Source organism: Chroicocephalus ridibundus, chromosome 9, assembly GCF_963924245.1.
Source record: "Chroicocephalus ridibundus chromosome 9, bChrRid1.1, whole genome shotgun sequence".
NCBI classification, from domain to species: domain Eukaryota; kingdom Metazoa; phylum Chordata; class Aves; order Charadriiformes; family Laridae; genus Chroicocephalus; species Chroicocephalus ridibundus.
The window spans coordinates 43,372,855-43,391,110 of record NC_086292.1 but is presented as its reverse complement, the minus strand read 5'-3'; the positions used below and the strand labels follow the sequence as shown (position 1 = coordinate 43,391,110).

Here is an 18,256-nt window from a genome sequence, read left to right as displayed (position 1 = left end):
CACCTACCTGATCCATGCACCGCCGCCAGGACCAAGTCGATATTAGTTTCGGGTAGTGGAAAAACATTAGATCCAAAATATTTAGCGTTATAATGATAAAATACGAATTTCAGAGAATGAAAAAAAATATATATTCTAATCCCAAAAAATATGCTGCCGATAAACCAAAAGAAGCGATAATTAGTAGAAAAATGTCCGGGGGAAAAAGCTCATTAGGAGAGCGCACAAAAATGGAGGTACGCCATGGCTTCTAAGCTGGAAAAACAACGACCTGGGCTCTCTCCACGGCTTCTTCTTTCCAGCAAGGCACGAAAAAGGAGCCCTCAAAAGCTGCTTTTCTGCCCGAAAAAGGTCCGCTCGGCCCCCGATTAGTGCCTAGGAGAGGCAAGGGGCTGTGGGGGCCCCCTGAGGCTGCCCGAAAGTTAGGGAAAGTTGCGTAAAGTGTTGGGGAAGGCACGGAGCTGAGCGCGCTCTCTCTAAGGCACAGCCGCCATCTAGAGCTCCTTCCCAGCTCTGAGCTCTGCCTTTGATTGACACTCTCTACATTTACCCCACAACTCAGGTGATGTACCATAGACCCACCCCTTCATTTCTACCAAAAAAAGAGATAGCCTCCACCTAAAGGGTGCCTGCTAGCCCCACAGCCCCGGCTTCTTCCAACTACCCCAGCTGAAGGGGCACCTTAACCCCATGTGGCTCAGACACCCTTTTGAAACCAGAAAGAAATGGAATTTGTGCCTTTTGTTTTAAAGATTTGCTAAATATTTCAGTGCCTGGGCTAAAATTACTTCCTCCCTGGACAGGAAGTGGTGCTCTTACAAGCCATTTTGAAAGAATGGAAGTGGAGCTAACAGCCATGCAGCCAGCAGCAACCCACCTTGGGGCTCAGCCCACCCAAGGGGTAGCTTTTTCTCCATTCAGTGGCAGTAGCCCCAGACAACAGCTCCACCATTTGTCACCCAAGGCTTGCACCTAAAGCGTGGGACAAGGGCTTCAGGCGCTGGGACAAGAACCCCACGTTGCTGGAAGCCCCCTCCAGCTCAACAGCGCCTCCCTAGTGGTTCTCCCTGACAATAAAAATCCAACAGCTACACAATTTTCACCGGTTACACCAAGGCACTACTGTAAAATAAGGATGACACCATTAAAAGGGTTATTTCTAATTCCCATCCTTAACCCATTCATGTTCGTTAACAGATCTTAACACGACATATTAATTTTAAAGCCATATAACAGCTGAGCTGTAGAACTGGAAATCAAGCAACACGTCAAATACAACATCCTACTATCGAGAGGATGTATCCCAGGGGAAATGGAGGCAATCCAAGCATCCCTGAACCTCCTGGATTCTGACCACCAGTTGTCTTCCCACAAGCAACAGCCTCCTTAAAGTGCAAGGACATCTTGCATATGCGTAAGCATCACAACAAGACAGGGAAATCAGACACTAGGGGGAAAAGGGGTAATGGGTTAGTTTGGGCTCCTATGGGGACGATCCATGGCACAGCATCCCAACACCCCGAAAACATCACCTTCTACCAGCAGAACCAACAGAGTCCCCATCAACTCCTCCACGCACTTGCCATTCGCATCCTCCAACAACCTATCATCTTTCCACATCGAGGTTGGAGCAGGTACACTCCACTGCCACAGTCCATTTTAAGGACTTTCACTTTAGCAATTATTTACAGAAGACCCCTTGCTCCTAAACTACAATAACTAAAAACCACTATGCAAGACCCTTCCAAGCAATTTTCGGAACACCAAGGAAATCCACTCATCTGAATGGGCATCCCTATGGGTTGGTCCCAGTATCCAACTCCACCATATACCACATGGCAAACCCAAACCTGAGCAAGCGTGCATCATCAGAATAACAAGATTAAACAGGTATGAACAATTCATCATGGTAAAAACGGATATTTACAAAGAACTCTGAGCAAGCCAAATGGTTAAACAAACAATGGGGTTTTGGTTTTGTCTGTATTTTGTGTTTGTTTTTAAAAGAAAACACCTAGGTTATCTCAGCATCAGGTTTGTCATCTTGGCCCTCCAGCATAAAACAAAGACAACTATGAATTTCAGGTGAAACGTACATAGCAAGGTGGCTACAGTTTAACTATTTGATCCACAAGAAACTTGAAAGGAAATTGCTTTGTTGATCATCAGGACCATTTTAAAATTCATTTGTAAAGGTTAACACATCATCTGTAGCAATATCAAAAGCAACTCCATTTTTTTCTCATCAAATACATGGTACAGTATCATGCAGCTAAGTCTACATCAAATAGCGGTGAAGGAGACTGGACGCTTGTACAGAACAATTTGAAGACACAAGAGACTGTTTAGGAAGTATGTTGTCCAGGAAATCTGTTGAAAAGTTTCTGTACCCATACACAACCGAAGAAGCATACCGAAAAAGGTTACACAAAACATTCAAGTACTCCTTTATTGTCATATTTCCCAGCCTTCCACCGATATCAATTTCATCTTAAAATAACTTCAGAAAATTCAGCAGAAGTAGTACCCTGACAATAGGTCAGGTCCTGAAAAACCCCTAACTTTAAGCACCTGAATGAACAAACCAGCAAATAAAAAATTCATCAGAAGTCATGGCAAAGTGAAGACAATTTGCAAATGAAAACCACATTTTAAATCAAGTATAGCACAAAATTTTACCATGCCTTTAGTGCTTAGCAGCCAAAGTATTTTTCACTTTAATAGCAACCAAAAATGTAACTCACTTCAATATCAACACAATAAAAAAAATATTCAGCCAGAAAGGACAAACACAAAGTGTGAAAGAAACCAAAACCTTTTATTAAGTCACTTAAAAAAACATTACATTTTCTCCAAAGGGGGAGCAACAGATCTCTTACCAAACGAATTTGCCTGTGATGCATACACAACCCAAGAGGAAAATTTTGCCACCCAGTTCTCAAACAGATCCATCATTGGACAGTCACTGATAGAGTCCTCCCTCATTAATTCAAGTGCAAAGTCCATTTTGATAGGATGATCACAACCCAGATCTTCTCTGGTTTAATAACACGAGAGTCCACGTTTTAACATCCTTCTCTTGGACAGACATATCACAGCACTCATGCATTAGTCCATTTCCTCAACCTCTCAATCAACAGTGGAACTGCCATCTTGGTGTCTCATTCGTAGACTCCTTTTGACACTCTTCATCTGATTGGATTCTTTATGGAAAATTAAAAGAAAAATGCTGTTGGAATACAGATCATATCTTTAAACTAAGACATTCAACTACTGTACCTTGAAGATAGTTTAAACATATAACTGATGCTTCATTCCTTATTACATATTCCAGAACATCTAATTTTATCATGAACAAACAATGTCAAATCATCAGTTCAAGAGTCAAAAATATAAACTTTAACCAAAACTATAGAGAAGTAGGGGAGGAATGATTAGAAGTTCAAGAACCCGTTCAGGCTCCATAAATTCCATTTGAAATTTCTCCATAGTGTTAAAACACTAGAGAAATCAATAGCAGGAAATCCAAGATATTTGCTCTGGCAACCATCTTTATTGGACCGACCCATCTACTAAAGCTGACACTGCTTAGTGGAAAACCAAGGTTATTATACTAAGCCAATTTTTTTCAACTACTGTCCATGCTCCTTTCTTCAAAGACACAGATCCATCAAAACCAATGTAATAGGCATGAAAACTGGTTTCCTATATACAGATGGTGGCTAGAGAGATGACATTCCACCATCTTAACCCAGTCTTCTAGCTCATGAAAGACATACAGTGCAACAGCAAACACACACTTATATGCAAACAGAATGGCTGGTTCAGTTACTGGTGGGATAGGACATGTCAGAAATCAGATGAAAATGGTAACAAGTTACACTAGTTGCCTTTAGCAAGGCCACCATACTACTCCTGATCCATATTCCAACTTTCCTCTTCATATAACAGCAACCAAGACCACAGGTGAGTGACAAACCAAACTGATCAAATGACTTCCACATGTATAAATACAAACCAAATAAACCCATCTTTACATTTTCTTCCAATAAAAATAAGCCCATGTACTTAAAAAAAAAAAAAAACCAAAAAGCCAAAACACTACTCCTCCTAACATGCAAAAATCAAGTACAGGCAGTTATTAAGTGTTAAAAACATCATTTTAAAACCAATGCTAACTGCAGAGATTGACATACAAAAAAGGTTTTAAAATGTCTTCATGGTTTTTAGTATCTGCACTCCAGCGTCAATTTATTCTTTTGAATGTGTACTAATCTCATTTTAGTCTGAAAGCCAGCTTCACCACTATGTTGTTCCCCTGATAATCCTGGGCAGATTCTTACAAAAAGTGATGCAGAAATTACCCACAGGACATCAAAAATCAGTGGAGCCATCTAGTGGTCTCTGCCTCATCATTCCAGTTTCCCCATTCTCATTTCAAAATAACTAGTTATAGCAAATCAAACAGCAATGGAACGAGTGCAACAAGCCTCAGTCTGACTTTCACAACTGCCCATACGTCCTGTCTTATATTCCTCTATAGAATTCCTCATTTTAAATACAAGGGAAAAGAATGACAACACATAGAAGTGGAATACGGGATCTGGTAATTCACTTTGCTTTGTATTGTGCAACGTGCATAGTTGTAATAGTATCCAACCACAGGATCTTCATATTTTCAGATTCAGAAATTGAACATTCAAAGGTTGCAGAAATTCTTTGTTTCAAGCATTCAACTCATCCTCACTTAAGACAGGAATTAAATATTTTAAAATATTTTTTCCCCACACTAAACTGAATAAACAGTTTTTTGGGGCTGTTTTGGTATACTAGCCTAATTTCAAATCCATCTAGGCATTTAAAGATAAATTAAAACCTTGAATAATTTTTAATGCCAATGCCTTGACCAAAGTACCAAAACACAAAAACCAAACCATGACAGTTGTCTATTATTGTCACAATCAAATATTCAGAAGTACTAACATGAGCACAGTGGAAACCCCATAAATAAGACCATTAAAAAAAAATTTTATAGCTATTGTAAGAAGCTTAACATAAGGAAATTTAGTTACTGGCATCACCTTTCCCCAGCTCTCAAAAACGTCATTTGGTTACATATTAATCAGCCTTGAAAAGCCCTTTGCAGTTGGGTTAGCCTTCTGCCTTAGACACTAATGAGATCTGCCAAAAGTAAATTCAAGGGCAAGTTTCCCTACTAGGTTCACTTGCATTTGGTTGTACCAAAAACTTTGCAAGTAACTTCGCCATATTCATTTTAATCACTTCTCTTGACCTTGTAAAATAATTAGTAGTATACGGAACTGATGATATAACAACTGATTATAATTAAGACGATGCTACAACAGCCCTTATTCTAAAAGTTATTCATACATCAAAAAGATGCCACAGTAATGGCCAAAATATTAATAGCAATCTGTACATTTTTCATGTGAAATCTACATTTGCTTTAAAAGATTTCTCAGCATTTGTTTATTTATGAATTAACACACATTTTACTGAGGAGTTTCAATAACGTTGCAAAAATACACTCCTTCACCACTAAGACATATGCAGTGATCCTACACTTAAGGCATCCATTGAGTAGCCCAATTTTTTTGCTAGATGATGTTAATATTTCATTCCTTCTCTAACATCAGTTAGGCATCATCCCATTTTTCAAGCTTTATTATCTTCTATTTACTGTATTTTTTTCCAAACATAGGATTTTGGTAGCAATAAATAAGGGACCTGGATAGTCATGTAACACTTTCAAAGTTTCCTTCAAAACACTGGTAACATATTGACACTCCGTATCAACGGACAGATACCATTCCCAACCATGCCTAAGGTTTAAGGCAACAGTTTTGAAAGATATGAGTTCACAAAGTTTTTCTCTTTAGGCTTTTTGTAATTCCTTATTTGTTTGCTCTACCTATTACCGGGCCAGAGCAATAAAAGATATCTCTTAGGGCCAAATCCACAGCTTCAGCAGTTTCATGGCTATGGAAACCTTGCGTTTCTTTAGTCTGAGACTGAAGGTCAGTAACACGCAGAATGTCCATGCATCACCGCAAGGGCGCAAGACACCAAGACACAAAGTTTTCCAGAGTGAAATCCCTCACACTGAGGTTTGAACTTAAAACTTACTGCTATTAAGGGGAATTCACTCCAACAGAGGGAGCTGAATGGACAGAATGACGTTTTGAGCAAACCAAACCTGAAGTTCTACACTTCAAAGTTCATTAAAGCAAGATTTTCATTTTCAAAGACACATGTCGGTAACTTTGACACTACAGGGAAAAGCAGACGTGCCCTTTATTGACTTCTAAAGTCCATAATGATGTTCTGTCCAATCGTTAAAAGTAACTAAGTACTCTGGACAGTCCTAAGTCCACTTTTACCACTACTAGATGTTCAGCAGGCACAGCAGTAAAAGCACAACTCATGTAGGATCAGGTATTTTTAGCTAACAAAGGCTGTTTGCCAAGTTTCTCAGATTTAGAGATTAATTTCAGGTAAGATGTGACTTTATTCACAGATCCATTGTTTTTTGTGGATATTATTTTTTAAATAATAAATTTTATTGCATTAAGCAAAGTATGCCAACTTCAACAAAGCTCCTGGTGTTTTCAAATATTTCACCCCCTTCTATTAAAAAAAGATAATTAAAAATCAGTGTTTCAACTAAACATTATTTATGTTTACCAGAGGGTAATACTGGATCTTTTCAAGATCCATACATTTGGATGTTTTTACAAAGGCATTTTGAAGCCAACTTCTTTTGAAGACAACTGTTTCTAAGTCAATTAAGAGTTTCACATTCACCCCTTCCTTTGGGCAAGGATTATAAACCGCAAGAGGATGGGAGAATTACTCAGTGTGTAACTGAAAAGACAAATTCCTGCCCAAGAAACCAGATCTGACAACTGCTTTACAATCCAATGAGAGGAAACAGAAAAATGCACACAGAAAGATGCAGGAAACAGATGAAGATTAATATAAAAATGGAACATGAGTCACATGTTTAGAGATTATAGCCAGTGACTGGGGAAAAAAGGCAACAGTGGACAGCACAAGAAGAGTTTTGAGGAAGAGTTGGAAGGAGTAACATTTACTTCTAACATAGTGAGAAATATGCTGTTCTACACATACCTACAGTGTGATAATTAGTTTAAGACTTCTGAAAGAACAAAGTAGTAAAATTTACAGAACACAGCAGCAGAAGAGATAAAACACTAATCAAAGATCATCAAAACTGAGCACAAGTACGCACAATAAGAATGCAATTCCTTAAAGTTCATGAATTCTACTGTTTTGCTTCAGGAGTGAAAACTCAGTGATAAAATTGGTTCAAAATTAAATGTACCTAAAAGCAGCACAAGGCCAGGATAATATAGCCTAGCAAGACTTATACCTTAGCCCCCACATACACTCTTTTTCCTTTTCAAAGAGTTCTACATTAGTCTCCACATCACGTGAGTAGATGAGAAGAAAGCAGGGGACTTTGGGAGTAGCCGCTTTTCTAGCGACTGAGGCAGCATAGATGGTCTCTGCTACCATACGTAGCCATTGGACAGTTAAAAATCACTATCATCTCTTCACCGAAACAAGAGAATATTTCCTTCTTGGAACATTTTCTCAAGCTGTCTACAGTGTAAGGAAAGCATTACTCAATCAGGTAGCATGTCATACTGAAAGAACTGTCTCCAAGAAACTGTCTCCTTTAAAGAAAAGCATATATTCTGAAGCGTAGTTCTACAGGAATAGAGCTTCCCACTAAAAAAACTGATTCACATACACAAAATGCAATGGATGCCCTAATTAAAACTGTAGAATCAAAGAGTCTGAATTTTAATCAGACAAGAAGACAAAAGGACTTGGGTCTTTCCAGCGACAACTCCCAAGAGAGCCACAGAATGTGCTAGAGACAGCAAAAGGTCATCAAGACCAAATTCCTTTCAGTAAAGGAAACTGGAGAAAATCCTATCCCCATATTCATCCAATATAAAACTGAATGTGTTTTTCTACTCAACCCCGCCAATTTTGTATTTTGACTATATGGTGAATGGTTCCTAGATGAAGTCTAACAGCTAGCAGTTTAATACAGAAAACTGTATCAGCATTACATAAAGGTTCAGCTTTGCAGAAAATGGTATGAATGAAGAACAGAACCAGAACATAGAACAGAAAACAGTAACTATCTGCTCAAAGACCCTCACTGATCCTGTCAGAAGTGTAAAAGGACAACACAAGATGCTTGTAAGACATATTCTTCCTGCTATGATACTTTCCACACCATGTTATCCAAATTGTGTGTAGTACTTAGTAGAGACAGACATTTGTGTACCAAAGCATTCTGAATGAGCAAATACTTCTCAACAAAATAAGGAGTTAAATCACAGAAGCAGAAGACCAAAGAACTACAATTAGATATGAAAGCTGTTCTCCATTGAGACAGGTTGTGAGAACTATCCAAGTATAGCTTCACTTCCCAAGAGCCCAGCAAGAATGCTCCTGTGGTCCTTCTAACTAAGCCTTCTAGAAACACATACGTGCACACAGACAAACTTTAAGGAATTTCAGGATGTATTCTGTCAAAAACTTCAGCAAGTTAAACATTATAGCCACATTATAGCCACGTGTGTTCACTGGGTTTTTTTTAAAAGCTAAAAAGTAAACGTTACTCAGAATAACAACTTACCAGTGCTTCAATCAAGAGCAGTTATTTTGCTTACAGTGAGTAAATCAATTCCTCAACACATCTGTAGGGAAAATGATATATTAAATACTTGAATTAAAAGAAAATTAAAAAATGAAAAAAAAAAGAGAACAACTTAAGGGCCTAGAAGACCAGAGCACTAGCCTAAGACTATTACAAAATTCCTATCCCAAATAAAATAAACATCCCCAGCACATCACAGCATATAGCACAAAAGACATTTTTATAAAAAATTTGAACTAGGCAACCTGTTAACAAAGAACCTGTGCAAACCACCCAAGAAATTCAGACCCAGTCTTATATGCAAATCCCTTAAGAAACAAAGCAACAACAAGAAGAAAATCCTTCTTGCAATTTTTGAAAAAGAAAATTGGGCATCACATGGAAGTATGCCGAAACGAACTGATCTGCCCTTCACATAAAAACAATTAAAATACTCATTTTACTAAGAGGTGATATCAGCTAGATGCAGTGGCATTATTTAACACGCTGACACGGAACAAGTTCTCTTCTCTGTATCCCAAAGTTATCTCTATATGGACAAGGCCCAAATTTGAAAACTCAACTTTAAAAATACTTATTGGCAATCCACATCCTCCACTATCAAGAGGCATACAAGTTATCCACCTAACCTGTACAAGCAAAGAGATCTCATGATCTCTCAGAATCTACTTATATTAGAATATAGCCTCAAATACATAAAAATTAATGGATCTATTCAGTGATATACTGTGCATAATTTTCTACACTCTTCTCAGTTCTCCTCTTCAAATTGATAGCTACTCAGATGTGGAAACGAAAGCAAGCTGTGATGAACAGAATTGTAATTTCTTTGTTGATGCAATTTACTTGAAATGATTAATATGGAAAAAAATCCCTTTAGAAAGGGGAAATGATAAAAAATTATAGGAAACTGGCACAAACATGCAGAATATCCAAATGAACATGAAATTTAGAGGTTGAAAACAAGCATTTAAAATGTGATCCAACAGCTACTATTAAATGGAAGCACAAGACTGATGTACTTCTAAAATGGTGGATAGGCACTTGGCAGAAGAAACACAACATGGTTGCTGGACTTTGATCATCCAAGAGGCATCTATCAGTCATACAAAGCGCAAGCCATGAACAGGGCAAAGACGTTTACTTATGCCCTTTAAATCTTCTTTTGTCATTTAGGTGCCGTTCCACTCAAAAAAGTGCCACTGAGAAACTACAATTTAATACAAAAAGCCTAGGTAAAGTTAACAATTGAGAGATTTTCAACTTACAGCTCTGAACTTATTTTTAATAATTTATGGCACAGCTAAACATACATACTCTGCATTCAAGGCAGTTCCTGTTTTCTTTAATTTTATAGTTAACATCCAGGTATGGTAATTTCATAGAAGCTTTAATGAGGATACTTAATATGGCTTTATATTACCACAGAGGAATAGCTTCCTCTACGGAAAAAGTTATTAAGACTCAACCAGAGTGTGTTCTTACCTCAGCAAAATTTTGCAAAAGGAATCTAATATTTGTCAGGGTGGTACCACTCAGTAGTAGTAAGAGTTCTCTACTCTTAAGTGAACGGATGAACCAAACAATGAGTTTTGCAAAAACAGAACCAAGATTTAATAACGTATTACATTTCATTCGTATGATCACGTGAGCGATCATTTTTCCACCTTTATAAAATATACCACTGTATTTTGAGTTTTCAAATTTTAATATCCAAAACACATTAATTCCTGAAATATACTATGCATCACAAAAGCTGAAGGCTTATGCCAAAAGCCACAAACTATAAAGCTAATAAATACAAGTTTCAGCTGAAAAAAATTAGCCTTTCAGATTAACACCTGTATTTCCTATTTAACATTTTTTTAAATAAATGTCAAACTAAAAATCTTTTAATCAAACTACTCACAGTAGTTGTTGTAACTTGCGTGATTAAAAAAATCCATCCCCAACTTAAAAATAAACATAGATTTACTTTTTATTCCTTTTAGTTAATCTTATAGTTGTGGCTTATATTTATTTTTAAATCGTAGAATGAGGTCTCACAAGTACAGTACAGCCTATACCACATAAAACATGCCTTGCATTGTATGTCCATGACTCCTTTACCAAAAGATTGGCAATTCTAGCTCTAAGAATGAGGAAAGTGTATCTCCTTTTACAGCATGAGGTGAGGCCAGATGCTTTAAAGCTATTTACCTGACACCACATTCTTTCTCAGGATAAATTAATGAAGGATTTCTGTAAAGATGATATATATCACCACACCAATGTTTTTCCCACATAAACTGTCAATGCTACAAATTAATTCTATGAGAATACTTAGTATGGCTTTTTATCACCACAGAGGAACAGCTTCCTCTGCCAAAAAAAGACTCAACCAGAGAGCATTCTTCTGACCTCATCAATCCTCATTAGTATGCTGTAGGATGGTCATGAACTAAAATTTTTCTCAAGTCCCCAGAAGTGTGCATCTAGCCTACTGAGGTCTACCTAGCCTAAAGATCAAGTTGCCATTTACTAGATGAAAACACGCTGTTCTTACAAGAAAAGGTAGCTCCAAAGAGCTCACAAAAGTAACAAGGGACATTTAAATGTTTTTATTATAATATCTATTCAGCACAAACATCATTATGATACAGGAAATACCTAAGATCACACTGCTCAATTTCATATTCGTCATAAAATGCTCAGGCCATTCAAGAGGACCCTGCTCGAGCACTGTCTTTTTTATATTTTTTTTATTTTTTTAAAGAGCAGGTCAATTAAAAGTTGCAGCTTTAGAAATTTAAGGATTTAACATCAGGAATACAAATCTTGAGTTTGACAAGTTCAATCCCATCATTACTATCAGACTTTTATGTGAATCAGGCTAGTCTTGCCTTTATCGTAATAGACTGCAAGACTTGAAGATTTTGACCCTCTAAATTGAAAATTCATGTGGTATTCCATATATGTTCTGCTGTCCTTCTCAAGGTACCAGGTCACTTCTAACACAAACTTCTCGTTCTCAAACTTCACATCAGACAGTTACACAATGAAGTTCTAGAACATACCTAACAACCTTGTTCATTAGCCATTTTGTTGCATGTTGTCCATGCTGTATGGTACACATCTATTATCTATAAATATTATTTGAATTGTCTTGCATATTAGCAGTGACTTATTGCAAGTACAGGTTTACTACAATCTAAAGAGACATTTTAAAAAGCTTATGCAAAAATCGGTATATGACTTCTCTTATATGAACAGGCTGAAACCTTCCTCCAAGACAACGAGAACAGCTGCACTCAGGTAGGGGTTCATAAGATCTGTATTCTTAAGTTATCATGATTTTAAAGGCAAATTATCAAGAGATTTTTGAGAATCTTGATACACGTGTCTTCATGAAGATGGCTTACACTTGGAGGCCCTGAATATGTACTGAAGTACGTTAGCATGGTAAGCTGTGAAAAGGAACCAGTTAAGATAGGCAAAGAAGATTCCCACCTTTTAATTACACAGTGGTGAAAGCAGGATTCAAATGTAACATGTTACTCTGTCTCTAAATGCAGTACATTAAAGTGTAAAAAAAACCAACCCAAACATTAGAAAGCTGATTTGTTTATACCGCAAGAAGGACAGCAAGATACTTCGTAACGACTGGGTGCAGGTTTAGGCTTTTAAGAGTAAAATTTACACTGAAAAAAGAATTTTGAAGTTTATTGTATAGAAACAATTTATTGGAAAGGAAAAGCTTATGAACGTCACCTGCTAGTGAACCAGTATCTTCAACTGAAGGAAAAGAATTTCTGAAGTTTGATTAGACTGAATGTCCTTAGTAGAGATGGCAATTCTCACAAGCACAGCTTTATTTTACAACGTGCTGACATGATCATTTCGGATTTTTTAAAAAAGTCTTATTTATGAGCGACGATAAAAATCTTACAAGATGCGTAAGGAAACATTAACATTACTGTATTTAGTACATACTAACAGTTTTCAAATGCACTAAAACTTGAAAGAGAATTCAACAGGATAATACACATTGTAGCTTAAATGTTCAATGTTTATTTCGATAAAAAAAATTACTTCCAGGATAATTTAAAAAAATCAACAACAAAACTAACACAGTATAACATACCTGGTATGCACAGTACAGAAATCTGCTCAAGGTCTTTCACCCAACGAGCCATCTGACTCTTTGGAAGTGAGAACAATATCCAGTAATAGCCTTTAAAGAAAAAAAAAAAGAAAAAAAACACAACACAAAACCATGGTTGTATGAAAACAAAAGGTACATACAGATTTTACCTACAGTTCTTGACTGATGTGAACTTTTTCAAAACACGTAAGGTGTCTTACAATTAATAAAAATTTTACCTACAGAACAAGAATGTAATATTCTATCCTTAACAAGCATTAGCATTCAGGTCTTCAAAAATGAGAAACAGGCCCCAAAAATTTCCTTCTGTATGAATACCTGAAGTCTAGGGTTATTACTATCATATACAAATTCTACAATATTCCCAAGCGTTAATGCTACAAACTCATTAAGTACAAAAAACAAACAATTTTTAAAGTTCAATGCATGTTTTCACTGGTAAAATGGGACACACAGAACTTCTGGGTTTATATGAAAATACTGTCATTTCCCAACAAATATAATGCACGTGTATGTGTATACATATATAAAAAAATAACAATCCACTTATTAAATAACTTTATTAAACTAAAATTTATACAGAAGTAGCAGCATAAAGATCACATTATTCTAAGACAGTCTACCCATATCTGCAAAACAAGGCTTTTAAAGAGTACAGATAATTTACAAAATGTCTCCCCTTCAATTTAAAAATGAGATTTTTCTTCTTCCCGTCTGCACAGTAGCAAAAAGACAAATCCCAAGATGAAAAAAAATAATGAGAAAATTAACATACTACCATAAGTTACAACCACTCTTACCTAAGAAAATAAGGTATGAACGATTCTTCTGGAAGCCAGTCAGGAAATAAGGTATTGTTCATGGAATTCTACCTAAAAAAAATAAAAAGTATGGAAATTTTCAGCATTTTGCTTTAGAAAAGCAAAACAAGTCAGACACTTGAAATTTATTGATCTTTAGGTAATTATTAGGTTAGGAAAAACTTATGATAGCAGTAACTGTATCTTTAGAACTCAACTCTAAAAATAAAAGTACGGGTGGCTGTACATACTTGGCTGAAGAAAAACACTGAGATGAAGAGTGACTGACATATAACATGCATGGTCTATATTTTTGCATGAATAACTGCAATCTGCTCTTCTGTCTCCCATTACTTTAATTTTGAATGACTTAAAGATCAAATGTCTAGCCAATTTAAGATATAATTTTTTACTGAGTAATTTATCACACAATACCTGTCGGTCCTTCTACTTTTTTTTTGTCCACATGAAAGTCTTTAGAAGTAGCCTATGCAAAATTAAATATAACCTCTAGTGATAGCAAAGTAATTTTAAAATGGCTTCTGTCATCATCATCTCTGAATTTTAAGTCATAAGTTTCTTGATCTCCCCAAAAAAGATTATCTTCTTTGTCCTTCAACTTCTTTAACCTTTAATCAGATCCTAAACTATGCTCTTTAACACAAGGAACACCATATCTGCACTACCTTTAACCAACTTTTCTCGCCTTTTGTGAAAAGGCTTAATATTTTATTTTGCAGCAGTTATATTTATCACCACTATTTCATACTCTAGAAGTTTGGAATCATCCTGTAAATACGTGGGTAAATTAAAATAACATTTTAATGTTACCTTAAAAGATATCTAGATACAAATTAAAATTTGTATACCCTATATATATAAAACCACAAAATCATTTAATAAACTACATTAAGAATTAAGAGCAATTTACTTTCAGAGACATTTAGCTGCTATTTTATTTTCAGTAGCTGAAAGAAACAAGTCAAAGCTATTTTAAAAATTATCCCCTAATATATATATATAAAAAAGAAAAATTCAGCAGACACCCACCTAAAGCTAGAACTTTCTTTTCAGCAAAGTGTGTATGTCAGAACCTGTTCTACACTGCAGAACTGTTGCTGGGGTTATAAAACCACCATAATCCAAATCAAAAATAAAAATACCGAACACTCTGCATAAAGGTGATAGAAGTCCAACAGTCACTGAAACTTGTTTTTATATTTCAAAAAAAAAACCAACTTTCATTGTTGTAATGACGGATTCGTATTTGCAGAGGAAGTACCAGAAAAATATAGATTTACCTCCAATTGCAATATTTAAAACCTGCACGGAGTTTTATAATCCTGTACAAGTGTATACCAGATAAATTCAACAAATGTGGCTATACACAATCTCCAATTAAAACTAAAGTTCTTCATATATTTACATCTTTCTCTACTACAGTGACTTTTTATGCATTTGGAATTACCATTTTATCCTTAAATTGGTAATTGCCGAATGCGAGCCAACGCATAACAAACATCAGGCATTCCATTTAAACTTGCATTTTTAGAAAGTCTTGCAATAGGTGTTGTACAACTTCTAAATTATTAACCATCGAAACAACGATAAAAAAGCTACATAAACAGAAATTACTGCAAGCTCCCTGAAAAATACATAAACTGAATACTAAAACCAAAACTGACACCTAATAAATGTTTTTTAAAAGCTTTTAATGTCACACAGAAACTCATTCGTTTCCTTAGCATGTAATTCATACTTAAGTAACTACCTTTTCTTCTCGTAGTGTCGTCTAAATCACAACTGTAGTATTTTGCCAACTTTAAACTGTAGACTTGGCATGACCGAGCTTTGTTTTTTTTAAGCTTGTAAGTTTTTGTACTGCCGTTTTAATTGCAAAATCATCTTGCACGTAATTCTTAAGAGTTTGCTTTAAAGTTCTGCACCTGAACTGCTGTTTTTCGAGTGAAGTAAATTTCTACCTATTGTTTCAGTAAAGTACTAAGCTGTCTTATCCGCAGCCTGTTTTTTTCCTACTGGTTTAGAAAGAGTTAAAAGCCAACACCCCACAAAAAAACCACCAAGTTTTATTTTTAAGAGAAAAGGACATGGCGTCTTTGTTCTTACAAACTACGAAAACATATCCCCTTCTGAGCAGCAATGGGCAACAAATGCTCTTTAAACAGACATGGGCTTGGGGCTAAACATTTAACTGATGATGTAGTCCAGCCTTCACCTCTCCCCCCCCCCTTTACTGCTGCATTGGAGTTACAAGCTGGTTTGCAGATGCCCCCCTTCCACGCTGCACTGGAGGGGAACAAGTCTGCAGCCCCCCCTCTCCCCACTGCTGCATTGGGGGACCCGTCTGCAGCTGCCCCCCCGTCCTCCCTGCTGCAATGGGGGACGGGGTGCTCGGTGCTGCAGGAGCCGCGGAGGCGGGGGGGGAAGCGCTCTGCAGCCCGGCAGCCGCCGAGTGTCAGCGGGGCGGTCGCCGAGCCGGGCTCCCTCTGCGGCACCCCTTCTCCCGCCGTTCCCCCCCGAAACTGCGAGGCTCCCCCCAAAAAAGGGTCACGGAGACAAGCGGGGGTTCCCACGGCTCCCCTCAGGGAAAGGCGGGGGGGGGGGGGCAGGGAGAGGCAGGCGCCCCCTCCCCCTCCCGGCTCCAAGGACATTTTGTTTTTCCTCCCAAGGACAAAGGACAATGAGAAGCGAAGAGACTCAAGCACTTACCCGGCGAAGAGCAGCCCGTCGGCAGGCACCGGGGGCCCTGAGAACGGGGCGCTGCTCCCCTCCTCGCCCTGCCCGCGGTGAAGGGCAGCCCCGCGCCCGCCCGGCGAGGGAGAGGCGCGGGCAGAGCTCCGCAGCCCGGCGCCATTGCCCTCCGCTCGTCGGCAGCCCCGGCAAGGCAGCCCGGCTCGCCGCCCTCCTCCGTCGTCCCGCAACCCCCCTCAGAGCGCTGGGCCCGACTTGGTCGCCGAGACCGGCACCCAAGGGCGGCTCGCCGGACCTCCCCGCTCCGAGCGGCGGGGACAGCGCCCGGGAGCCCGTCCGCAGCTGCGGCTGCTTCCCCGGCCATCTTGTGCCGTATGTGTGAGAGACTCTCTCCCGTCTCCTCTCAACTCCTTCCTCCCCTCCCCCCCCCCACAACATGGCCGCCCGCTCACTACTCACTGCGGCGAGGAAGGGGCGGGCCCGCGCCCCTGCCCCCCCTCCACCCCTCCGCCCCGCCCCGCCCTCGGCTGCGCGCGCGCGCCGCGCGCCGCTCCTCCATTGGCTGCGACGCGACCGCCCCGCCACAGTCCGAGCGCGCGCATCGCCTCCATTGGTCGCCCTCGCCGCCGCTCCCCCACCTCGGCGCTCCTATTGGCTTCCGCCCGACTCTTCGCGCCCCACACCCCGCCCACCGCGGGCTCGTGCCCCGTCCGCACAAGCCTCCCCTCAGGGGGAGGAGGGCGGCAGGGAGCCGGCTCGGAGCGCCCGCCCCGCCGGCAGCCCTGGGCCCTGCTGCCACCCGCTCCCCAGCCCCACCTGTCCGGCGCGTCCCCGGCTCCACCCCGCATCATCGCAGCCGTGACCTGCTTGATCTGAGCACCGCCTTCTCTCCTAGCCCACGCTTCAGATGTCTCTTCAGACCTCAGCCTGCCCAAGGCGCCCAAGGCGCCCCTCGCCAACCTGCACCGACCTACACAGGGGCTCACCCCCCTAACTTGGCCTGTAAACACCCCTCGCCTAACGACCCAGTTCCCTATCTGCCATTCCTGCAGAAAGACCTCAGTTCTCAAGGCCAGGCTGGATGGGGCTTTGAGCAACCTGTGTCCCTGCCCCATGGCAGGGGGGTTGGAACTAGGTGATCTTTAAGGTCCCTTCCAACATAAACCATTCGATAATTCTATGATTCATTAGCCCTTTAGCAGGGCCTGTTGTGATAGGACACGGGGTAATGGTTTTAAACTAAAAGAGGGAAGATTTAGACTAGATAGAAGGAAGAAACTTTTTACAACTGAGGGTGGTGAAACACTGACCCAGGTTGCCCAGAGAAGTGGTAGATGCCCCACCCCTGGAAATATTCAAGGTCAGGCTGGACGGGGCTCTGAGCAACCTGATCTAGTGGAAGATGTCCCTGCTCGTTGCAGGGTGTTGGACTAGGTGACCTTTAGAGGTCCATTCCAGCCCAAACTGTTCTATGATTCTATAGGCGGCAGCCTGGCCTGGGCCCTGGCACAGCCCACCCAGCACCAGGGCTGGGCACCGGCTCCACCTCACCACAGACAGAGGTGCCACAAAAACCTTTGCTCTCTTGACCAAAGTACAGCCAACTGCCCTGGGCCTCCGTCACTGTACACCCTGAACCCGCTCCTAAGCCCCGCCGGTGGAAAGAGCCAGAGCACTCGCATTGCCCACCTGCAACAGCAATCCCAGCCCTCATTCGTACCTCTCAAAAACACGACAGACACGCAAATAAAACTAGGTATCGCACTTTTTTTAGCCAACACCATAGAAACTGTCTCGTATGCCAACCTCACCAGGACGCTGCCTCCTATTTTGACTACTGCCATGGAAACCACTTCAGATATCAGCACAATAGAGGGG

At 39.8% G+C, this 18,256-nt stretch overlaps 1 protein-coding gene across 7 annotated transcripts in view; it reads right to left on the bottom strand.

Annotated features, from left to right (window-relative positions):
- Nucleotides 1-18,256, bottom strand: part of CHD2 (chromodomain helicase DNA binding protein 2) — an 88,182-nt gene that overhangs the window by 56,467 nt on the left and 13,459 nt on the right. For 4 of the 7 annotated variants that reach the window (XM_063345656.1, XM_063345662.1, XM_063345663.1 and 1 more), the window contains exons 1-5: nt 16,397-16,827; nt 13,667-13,738; nt 12,846-12,935; nt 8,702-8,762; nt 8-3,203 (exon numbers count right to left, since the gene is read on the bottom strand). The gene's annotated coding sequence lies outside the window, so the exon portion shown is untranslated. Of the gene's footprint in view, nt 1-3; nt 3,230-8,701; nt 8,763-12,845; nt 12,936-13,666; nt 13,739-16,396; nt 16,828-18,256 lie in introns of those variants that run through there. The other 3 variants (XM_063345659.1, XM_063345657.1, XM_063345658.1) reach the window with 3 other exon arrangements.